Source organism: Ananas comosus, linkage group 9 (assembly GCF_001540865.1).
Source record: "Ananas comosus cultivar F153 linkage group 9, ASM154086v1, whole genome shotgun sequence".
NCBI lineage: Eukaryota > Viridiplantae > Streptophyta > Magnoliopsida > Poales > Bromeliaceae > Ananas > Ananas comosus.
Window position 1 is genome coordinate 7,570,582 of NC_033629.1, and position 11,437 is coordinate 7,582,018.

An 11,437-nucleotide genomic window follows, 5' to 3' on the forward strand; every position below is an offset into this window, starting at 1 on the left:
AAACCCAACAACGCTCTCTACGTAACAACTCCTCAAAAATACGTTAAAACGTGAGTACACTCACATATCTTCTCTCTCTACCCAGAAAAGAGAGAAGGGAGAGTGGGATTTTGAGAGGGAGAGAGAGAGATCTTTCTTTTCTTTCTCTTCTTCTTTCTCCTCTTCTCTTCTTTCCTCTTCTTCTTCTCCCTCCTCTTCTTCTCTTCGTAGTAGTGGTAGTAGTAGAAGAAGAAGGAGAGTGGGAACCTCGTTTGGATCTCACCATTCGAACTATGGGAGAGTACCATCTAAAGATCTCAAACTAGGATTACGAAATCTTTACCCAAATCATCGGAAGGATCTATGATTAATCTACCTAATACGAATTTAGGTTTCGAGATTACCACCAAATAACGGATCAACATTTGGATCCCGAACTTAACCTAAAGAACTATCTAGTACCCAAAACTAGAGATGTTCACCACAAAAACCTCAGGATCCTACGATCATTTTATTTAATAATGGATTTAGAACCTAACTAAACCCCTTAAATCGTAGTTACCGTAGATCCCGAAGTTTTACCCCAAAAACATTTATCAACCCAAACTAGAGATAATTGGGAGATATTTGGATTAACTATCCACAGGCTTGCGCACCCTTCGCTGCCAAGTAGCTAAGCAGCTTGCCCTCGCTGCAAGGCCGACTTTGTTCACAGGCACCCAAGCATAACTGGGTTCCTCGGCTCCGCCGAAGGTATTTATCACTCTAGCCTAAGGCTCGTAGCATTGCTTCTTGGCTTCTGGAAATTATTGGCCTAGTGCCTATCCTCCAGCAAGCCATCAGCGCGTACCAAACCCAGCTCGGCTCGCCGCACGCGGCGCCCTCCGGCTAACGCTCACTGCTGCTCGTTAGCCTTGCGCTATTTTCCACCCACCACAGGTAGGGCTTTGTTGGCCCGAGGGAAAATACAGATTCAAAATATAACTAGTTTAACGTATAACTGTAGAACGTAATATCCCACTATTTACTACCAAACCAGGATATGGAACGTACAAGAAACCATCTTATTACATAAACCGAATCATAAATATAGATCGTACGAAATGGGCATTTTCGCGCTCGGGGACCGGTCCTTGCGATGAGAGACCGGTCCCTGCGAGACCGGTCCTTGGCTGAGAGACCGGTCCCCGAAGGTCCAGAACTCAGCCTCAAGGACTTAGCCAAATTTTCAGCATTTTCGCCCGTTTTCGTCCGTTTTCGCTCGTTTGACATCCGATTCATCTCAAATCGAACCGAGATTCTCCAAACATGTTTCCAAACATGTTTTCATCATCTTTCCATCCTCGCTAATGCCGGATTTAGCTCACGGCCCACTTAGCTTTCCGGGTTCTCTTTTCGCGCCTATGCGTACCGAAACGCCCGATTGTCCCAGAACTTCACCAAACTTCACTGGGACCATTCAAACAGCTCTCCAGCCAAATGTACACCGTAACTTCATGATTTTAGAAGTCCAGTACCTTACAGATTTACCGTTGTACGTCTTGTTGAGATATCTACTGTAAGGAAGTGAATTCTCGAAATCCGAGGATTTGACTTCGTTTAGAATCGACTAATTGTTGAGGGAATAAGCTTCGGAAAGTCCGAAGCTGATTATAATGCATAAAGTGCATTAAGGAAAGGTCCGCGAGAGCAGCAGTGTAAAATCTGCACTGGAGCATAATTGCTCTCGGGGACCGGTCCCTGGCAGGGAGGGACCGATCCTATCAGGCTGGGCTTGCGGGGATCCTTGATGCAACCGGTCCCTGGCAGGGAAGGACCGGTCCCCGAATGTTAACCCAGCGAGAATAGCCGAAATTTGGCTAAGTCCCGAAAATCTAACTCTCGGGAACCGGTCTCTCGGACAAGGACCGGTCTCCCGGGGACCGGTCTCCCAGGAACCGGTCTCTCAGGCAGGGACCGGTTCCCGAACGCGAAACTCCCTCTGCCCGAGATGGAAGGCTCTCGGGGACCGGTCTTCCCGAGCTGGGACCGGTCCCTTGCTGCGAAATCAGCCCAGTGAAGGCTGTTTAATAGATGGAAAGTTGAGGGGCCTATTTGTAAAATGGCCTATATGAGAGGTGGGGGACCTCTCTCTCTCTCCCATTTGTTTCATTTGCTCTCTCTCTCTCTCTAGAACGAAAGGAAAAGAAGAAGAGAAAGAGAAGACGGGAAAGAAAGGAAAAGAAGAGAAAAATGAAGGAGAAGACCAAGAAGAAGAAGAAGATCATCTTCTTCCCTCTCTTCTTCAAGCTAGAGCAAGCTTGGAGCTTGGTATTGAGGTAAGCTCCGAACCCATCCATGGTTGATTTCTTGAGATTGGGTTTTATTGCTTAGAGGTGGTTCGAATGGAACCTAGAGGAGATAAATAGATGGTTCTAGCAGCGGATTCGAAGCTCGAACCATAGATTTCTCCCTCTTTGCCATTCTAGGGCACATTTTGGGATTTTTGGAAATGTAAGGTCTTGATCTATTTCGATGGGTTGTGAACCTAATTGCTAGGTCTCGGAACGTGTCGGCGAAGACGGTTCGTCGATACGACGAGCGGGTGCGAAGATATCGCCGAATCAAGCGCTTAAGGGTTCGAATCGACCCGAAGAGTCGAAGCGTCGACCAAGGACTATGAAGTCGAGTTTTCTACCATCGCGGCACTACCAAGAGGTGGGTGGTGACCATCCCGACGCAACTGGGCTCCCTTTTATGTCTTAGTATTTTGAGACCTTGCATCTTGTGTTCACATGCATTGTAGGATAATTGTGCATTGCCTTTCCTTATGCTTTCCTAGCTGATATCATATTATGTATTAGTTGCTGGATATAGTGGATTGATGAGGATTGGGTCGAGACTTGTAATCCTATAGTGCAGCGATGAAAGAATGACGCAATGGTTGAAACAAAGAACGAGTGGCATATGTGAGTCGTAGCGTATATGAAACCCATTGACTTATGGTGATAGTAACCCTAGAGGATAGGGTATTCTCGAGATGAGAGAATTTGATCATACTCACTGTCTGTTCCCGACTTGTGATGGTCGCTCCACACAAGTAGTGCGCTCCAGAGTTGGTCATGTGGGATAGCCTATTTGGGGTCCCGTGGGATAGGGATGGCCTATTTGGGGTCCCGAGGGATGGCCTATGTGGGGTCCCGCAGACGGTCTCGGATTTGTAGTTTGAGTCTAGTCTCCCTATGCGTCGAGATAGCTATGTGGGTAGTAGGCGAATCCTTTAGTGAGCCACGAGATCAATGAACAAGTAAATAGCCTTACTTTTTGGACATATGACGAGCTAGTTGATTACCTATTTCATTGTGCATGCATTCTTCATATACCTGATTCGGGCACAGTAGTGTAGCTTTACTATTTTGTCTTCATAGCTTTCCATATCTATCTATCTGTTTATCTACTTGTGCCCACTTGGACCTAGTGGGGAGACCGGCAGAGTCGGCGGCCGAACCTACTGCGAACTATGGAAGATAGTTCTCACCCCACTCTTTACAGGTTTGAGTTCGAGTGTCCCCGGCGAGCGCGAGGATCGTGGCAAGGGCATGGCGCCCTAGTGGTATATGCACATAGCTAGCCTTACTTCCTTTTGCATTAACCGTCACCCTTTGTATTTGAGAGTAGATGATGCATAGGTGTGAGGTTATTTTTGGAAGATGTAAAAGCATGTTATATTTATGTTCATGTTTTGAAAGTAAATCGAAGTACTAAGGAGATTAAATGAATGTAATAGATAGAACTTTCTCTCTTTATTTACTTGTATGTCTCGTACTTGTATCTTACTCTTATTGTTAGCACTGGTGGTGCGCCTTGTGATCGTGTATGTATGAATTAATTTTTGGGTAAATTCTTATACATGATCAGTTTGCTTAGCCTTGGGCGGACAGGGGGGGGTCCTGTCAGTTCGGCGTCTGTTCGACGCGCCCGGACCGGACCAAATTGGTAGCAGTCTCGGGGCGTGACAGATAAAGTGGTATCAGAGTAGTTAAGAGCAAGTAAAGAGAGAGTCTAGGATGACCTAGGAGACCCCAGGTTGGTAAACCCTAAAATTATAGGGGCGTGAGTGAACGCGAACCCATGACGGTGGCGGAGGTTGATCTATTGGGTCGGAGTTGATGTTTTGTCTCTAGCTGTGAATAGAGACGGATCCAAGTGACACTAGTTTCTTGGCTCGTAGAGGTTGAGTCGGCGGTCGACGACGCGACGCTAAGAGTCCAGAACTAGAACACTTGTGTGCTTCCGCCCGATTTCATTGTCGAGTCGGTTAATTTTGTGAACGTTAAGAAGTTCTTGGATTAAGATAACTAACCGAGTTGTTGCTTTTCAGGAGTAAATGTCCCCAAGACGTTACGTACGTAGGTCTGTTCCGATACCGCCTTCTGCGGTGCCCGAGCAGCCAAGATCGGAGGAAGTGCAGGAACTGCGGGAGCAGGTAGCTGCGATGTTGGGCGCCATGCGGTGCCAGGAGGCTCGGTTCGAGCAGCTCCAGGGATTCGTGGAGCAGCAAGCGGCGGCGGCGGCCGCGACAGCGACGGAGGGCCGCGATCCACCCGCACCTTCGGCGCGCGCTCCGGTAGCGGCTGAGGGTGAAGGCATATCGGCGGTTCCTGTGGCTGCCTGTCCCCCGCCGGCAAGTGCACCTCCGACAGCTTCGGGTTCAGCAATACTTGATACGACGGCCGAGGAAGTGGAGCGGGAGCGTGCGCTGACGGCTCTAATGAAATTCATGAAATTTAAACCACCAACCTTTGAGGAGGGGAAAGTGGAGCCGTCGATGGTGGAGTCTTGGATTGACTCTATGGAGACCCTCTTCGAGAACCTATATACCTCGGAGAAGGACAAGGTACCCCTCGCCACCCATTGCCTCGATAAGGCGGCGAAGGTGTGGTGGAAGCGGTTGAAGCGAGATCGGCCCTCTGACCTTCCACCAATGCTCTGGGAGGAGTTTAAGAGGGCAATGTTCGGAAATTACTTCCCCGACACCGAGAAGCGGAAGTTGAAGGAGAAGTTTCGCAAATTGAGACAGGGAGATCGTTCGGTGGCGGACTATGAGCAGGAGTTCTCCCATATTATAGATTGTATCCCAGACGTGGTTAAAAATGACGGGGACAGGGCCGAATGGTTCTTGCGGGGACTTCGGCCGTGGATATATCGGGCGGTGCAGTTGTTCAAGCTCACGACTTTCGCCGAAGTTTTTGATAGAGCGTTATGGGCAGAGCATGGAGATGCCCACGTGCGGGAGGAACGTGAGTTGTTGGCTGGATCCCAAGACAAGGGGAGGAAGCGATCGGGCGGTGGTTCGGGGGGACAATCTAGTTCCAGGAGGCCCCCGAAGTATTCGCGATCGCAGTTGTGGGGCCGTGGGCCGTAGCAATGCATTATCTGTGGAGGTTGGGGTCATCGAGCGCCGCAGTGTAGGCAACGTCAAGGTAAATGCTACGACTGAGGGCAGGAAGGGCATATAAGCAGCGACTGTCCAGCGAGGGCCTCGTCTACCCCGTCAGCCGCGTCGACTCCGACACCCCCGCCTCATCATGGAGGGGCTCCATATGTTCCCGTATCCGCGGGACGCGTGTTGATGCCGCGTCAGTCGGAGGTGACTCGATCAGCGCCGAGCGGACGGGTATTTGCCGCCCAGGCCCAAGCCGAGGAGTCTATCCAAGCCGAGGAGCCTAACGTTGTGGCAGGTATGGTTTTAATTAACGGAGTTCGCTCCAGGGCTATGTTTGATACAGGTGCCACGCATTCGTTCATTAGTAGAGCATTTGCACGCATGCATGACATACTCATAGAAGCAAGTGGCAAGTGGCGAGTTGAAGGCCCTGAGTCGTCATTCAATACCTATACGGAGTGCTCGTCGTGCCCAATACAAGTAGGCGACTGGATAATGCCCATCCGGATATTGGAACTCAATAAACTGGAGGCGTATAATGTCATTTTGGGCATGGACTGGCTCTCGAAGTATTACGCCATGATCGATTGTAAGAATAAATTGATCACCTTTCGGGAGCCAGGACAGAAGGAGTTCACTTATCGAGCTTGTCGAAGCTCTTGCTTCATCGCGACGGTATCAGCGACAAGAGCTAGAAAGTTGGTCAACGGGGCTGCGTAGCATTTTTGGCGACCGTTGTGGAAGTGGACCGAGTGGCTCCGAATTTAGAAGAATTATCGGTGGTGCGGGAATTCCCAGATGTATTTCCCACGGAGTTACCGGGGATGCCGTCAGATCGGAAGATCGAGTTCATTATAGACTTGGTCCCCGGGACGGCGTCGATCTCAAAGGCCCTATACCGCATGGCGCCGGCAGAGCTAAGGGAACTGAGGGATCAGTTGCAAGATCTCCTCGACAAGGGGTTTATCAGGTCGAGCGTATCGCCGTGGGGAGCCCCGGTGTTGTTCGTGCGCAAGAAGGATGGCTCGTTTCGACTCTGCGTGGATTATCGAGAGTTGAATAGGGTCACGATAAAGAATAAGTACCCGTTGCCTCGAATCGACGACTTATTTGATCAGTTACAGGGATCACGATTGTACTTGAAAATAGACTTACAATCCGGCTATCATCAGTTAAAGATTAAGTCGGAGGATGTTCAGAAGACCACGTTTTGCACGCGGTATGGACACTATGAGTACACGGTTATGCCTTTCGGGCTCACTAATGCCACGGCAGCATTCATGGATCTAATGAACCGTGTGTTCAAGGCGTGCTTGGACCGATTTGTCGTGGTCTTTATAGATGGCATCTTGGTCTATTCGCGGAGCAACGAGGAGCACGCGAAGCATTTGCGGATAGTGCTTCAAATCCTTCAGGAGGAGAAGCTATTCGCAAAGCTAAAGAAATGTGACTTCTGGCTTCGAGAGGTTGCCTTCTTAGGGCACATGATTTCCGAGGGCGGTGTTTCGGTTGACCCGAGGAAGGTCGAAGCATTCGAGAATTGGCCGCGCTCAACGAACGTCACGGAGGTCCGAAGCTTCATAGCCTTAGCGGGCTAATATCGACGGTTTGTGGAGGGTTTTTCGAAGATTGTGACTCCGCTTACCCGTCTGACGCAGAAGGGCGTCAAGTTTATTTGGAGCGACGAATGTGACCAAAGCTTCACCGAGTTGAAGAAAAGGTTAACGTCGGCTCCGATACTCGCCTTATCGGTGCCGGGCGAGGACTTTGCGGTCTATAGTGATGCATCCTATCTAGGTTTGGGGTGTGTCCTGATGCAAGGCAGGAGAGTGATAGCTTATGCATCCCGTTAGTTAAAGGACAATGAGAAGAACTACCCTATTAATGACTTGGTGTTGGCGGCGGTGATCTTTGCGTTGAAGCTGTGGAGGCACTACCTATATGGTGCGCACTGCGAGATCTATACCGACTATAAGAGTTTGAAATATTTATTTACCCAGAAGGAGTTAAACATGCGGCAGAGGCGGTGGTTAGAGCTATTAAAGGATTACGATGTCGATATTCTCTACCACCCCGGCAAAGCAAATATGGTCGCGGATGCGCTTAGTAGAAAGTCAGCGAAGAACCTCGCTTTTGATGTTACCAAGCAAACACCCCTATGGCTGGATATGGAGCGACTGGACCTTGAAGTGGTCGCTCCCGAGATTCCGACTCAGTTGATGGCACTCGTTGTTCAACCGACCTTGTTGGAGAGGATCAAGAATTTGCAACCTGCAGATCCGAGCCTCCAAAAGGTGCGGCGCAACATCGAGGAAGGTCGAGGCGGCGATTTTAGTGTGGACGCCGGTGGCGCGCTTCGGTTTCAAAACCGGTGGTGTGTGCCCGAAACTGAAGAGCTTCGCGAGCTAATTTTGCAAGAAGCCCACCGGTCTCCATACGCTGATCACCCGGGTGGCACCAAGATGTATCATGAGTTGAGAGCACTTTATTGGTGGCCGGGAATGAAGGTTGATATTGGGCACTTCGTCGCGAAGTGTTTGACTTGTCAGCAAGTGAAAGCGGAGTGCCAATTTCCAGCGGGAAAGCTTCAAAGCCTACCTATCCCCGTCTGGAAATAGGAGGATATATCTATGGATTTCGTCGTCGGCATGCCTCGCTCGACAGGGGGCCACGACGCAATATGGGTGATTGTGGACCGCTTGACGAAGTCAGCGCACTTTTTGCCAGTCCACACCACCTGGGCGGGAAATAAGTTGGCGCAGGTACCCTGTGGTTTCGCACTTTATCACTTTAGTACCCTGTGGTTTAGAAACCACAGGGTACTAACTTGATACAAAAATAAAACCACAGGGTACTAACTTGATACAAAAATAAAATCACAGAGTACTAACTTGATACACTTTAAACCACATGGTACTAAAGTGATAAAGTGAGAAACCATAGGGTACTAACTTGATACACTTTAAACCACAGGGTACTAAAATGAAAAAGTGCGGAACCACAGGGGGGATTTTTGAAGTTTTTCCTAAAAAAAACTTCAAGATATACTATCATTAGTTGGAATTGTTTTAATCTTAGTTACATTTTATAGTATAATGAAGGTTAAGAATAAAATTATCTATTTTATCCCAAAATATTGAAAATTAGTGAGGGGTATATAAATTTATTCTACCCTATTTCTTTTTTAAAATTTTTATCTATTCAAATTTTGTTTATTTGGATTTCAAATAGGCCAATTTGCATAAAAAATCCACTTATTTTGGGCTTTTGCAAAACCGGGCCACCTTTTTCGTTTTTGCAGATTCGGTCCGCTTTTTCGTCTGCTTGACCAAAATACCCTTATTACTTTTTCTCTTTCCTCTTTCTCTCTCCTCTCTGTTTCTATCGTTCTGTTTTTTTTTCTTGCCGCGCCACCACCGCCTCGACCGGGGCTCGAAGCGCCGAAGAGGCGAGCAGCGTCGGGCGCCGGACGCGCCGGAGCAGTTGGTCGCGTCCAGCCGCCGCCTCCTCGCCGGCACCCCCGGCAGCACTCCACGCCCAGCGGCCCCCCTCGCTCCTCCCACGCCAAGCCCTTGTGCTGCCACTATCCCTGCTGCGTCCTCCAAAGGCGCACGCGAGCCGCAGGCGAGACGNTACCATTACACTATTACACCATTACTATTACATCATTACACCATTACCATTGCACCATTACACCATTACTATTACACCATTACACCATTACACCATTACCATTACACCATTACCATTACACTATTACACCATTACTATTACATCATTACACCATTACCATTGCACCATTACACCATTACTATTACACCATTACACCATTACACCATTACCATTACACCATTACCATTACACTATTACACCATTACTATTACATCATTACACCATTACCATTGCACCATTACACCATTACTATTACACCATTACACCATTACACCATTACCATTACACCATTACCATTACACTATTACACCATTACTATTACATCATTACACCATTACCATTGCACCATTACACCATTACTATTACACCATTACACCATTACACCATTACCATTACACCATTACCATTACACTATTACACCATTACTATTACATCATTACACCATTACCATTGCACCATTACACCATTACTATTACACCATTACACCATTACACCATTACCATTACACCATTACCATTACACTATTACACCATTACTATTACATCATTACACCATTACCATTGCACCATTACACCATTACTATTACACCATTACACCATTACACCATTACCATTACACCATTACCATTACACTATTACACCATTACTATTACATCATTACACCATTACCATTGCACCATTACACCATTACTATTACACCATTACACCATTACACCATTACCATTACACCATTACCATTACACTATTACACCATTACTATTACATCATTACACCATTACCATTGCACCATTACACCATTACTATTACACCATTACACCATTACACCATTACCATTACACCATTACCATTACACTATTACACCATTACTATTACATCATTACACCATTACCATTGCACCATTACACCATTACTATTACACCATTACACCATTACACCATTACCATTACACCATTACCATTACACTATTACACCATTACTATTACATCATTACACCATTACCATTGCACCATTACACCATTACTATTACACCATTACACCATTACACCATTACCATTACACCATTACCATTACACTATTACACCATTACTATTACATCATTACACCATTACCATTGCACCATTACACCATTACTATTACACCATTACACCATTACACCATTTACACCATTACACCATTACACCATTACACCATTTGCCGACGGAGAAGAACACGCGCGAGTCTTTTTCATTTTCTTCTTCTTTTTCATTTTCTTCTTCTTCCTCCTGCGGAGGACCTCGACTCCCTTGATCTCCGCTGACGGGGGCGCCCCTTCCGCCACCGCCTCGGCGGTGCGCGGCGGCTCCGATGGCGCCGTCGGACGAGGAGACGTTTTACACGCCGCAACGCTCGGCGGAGTTGGCGTACAGCGACAGCCCCAGCAGCCCCATCTCGCGGCGGTGGTGTCGAAAGCTCGTCGGCGATGGTGAGGGAGCTGCTCGAGGTGGTGCTCGCGCTGTTGAGCTCGGGCTTGGCGGCCGCCGACCTGCGCTGGTTGACGAGGCCGCGCAGGCCGCGGGCTGCGACGAGCGGAGAAGCCGCGAAGCTCGGGGCCAGCTCCGCCACCACCGCCGCGTTGCTCCGCCGCAGTCGCTCATTCTCCTCCACCAACGCCGTCGCTCCTACGTTGGCGGCGGCGGCGGCGGAGGCGGTAGGGGTGGGGCCGAGGACGAGGAGGCGAGGAGGAGAGGGGGAGTCGGTCTAGGGCTGGGGGTCTGCGACGACGGGATCGAAGAAAGGAGAGAGAAAAAAAAGAGGAGAGAGAAAAATATATAAGGGTATTTTGGTCAGTTTGCTAAAAAAGTGGACCGAATCTGCAAAAATGAAAAAGGTGGCCCGGTTTTGCAAAAACCCAAAATAAGTGGATTTTTTATGCAAAAAGGCCTTTCAAATATTTTAATCGATTAAATATAGAAATTCAATTAATCAGTTAATTAGCTATTAAATGAATTTTGTTATTTTCTAATGAAAATTAGTTAAAAGTATTAAATTTGATGGAATAATTATCTTACTTTGTAAAAATATTTTCAATTTATTATTTCAAATTATTATTGTTTCATGTAATGTCCATTGATTATAGAAAATTAGTCGGTCTTTTCATAATAAAACTAATTTTTTAACTGAGGTCGAATTTTATACTAATGTATTGCTCTTAGTTATAATATGTATTCACAATCACAAACTTTCTCTACTTTGTAAGTAGTCAAGTTAAAATTTTTTATTACTTTACGATCGGTATGGTATAGTAAAAGAAATGATAACTTAAATAAATTATTTTCTCATTTTGACAATGAAGCAAAATAAAATTTAATTTAACTACAATTTA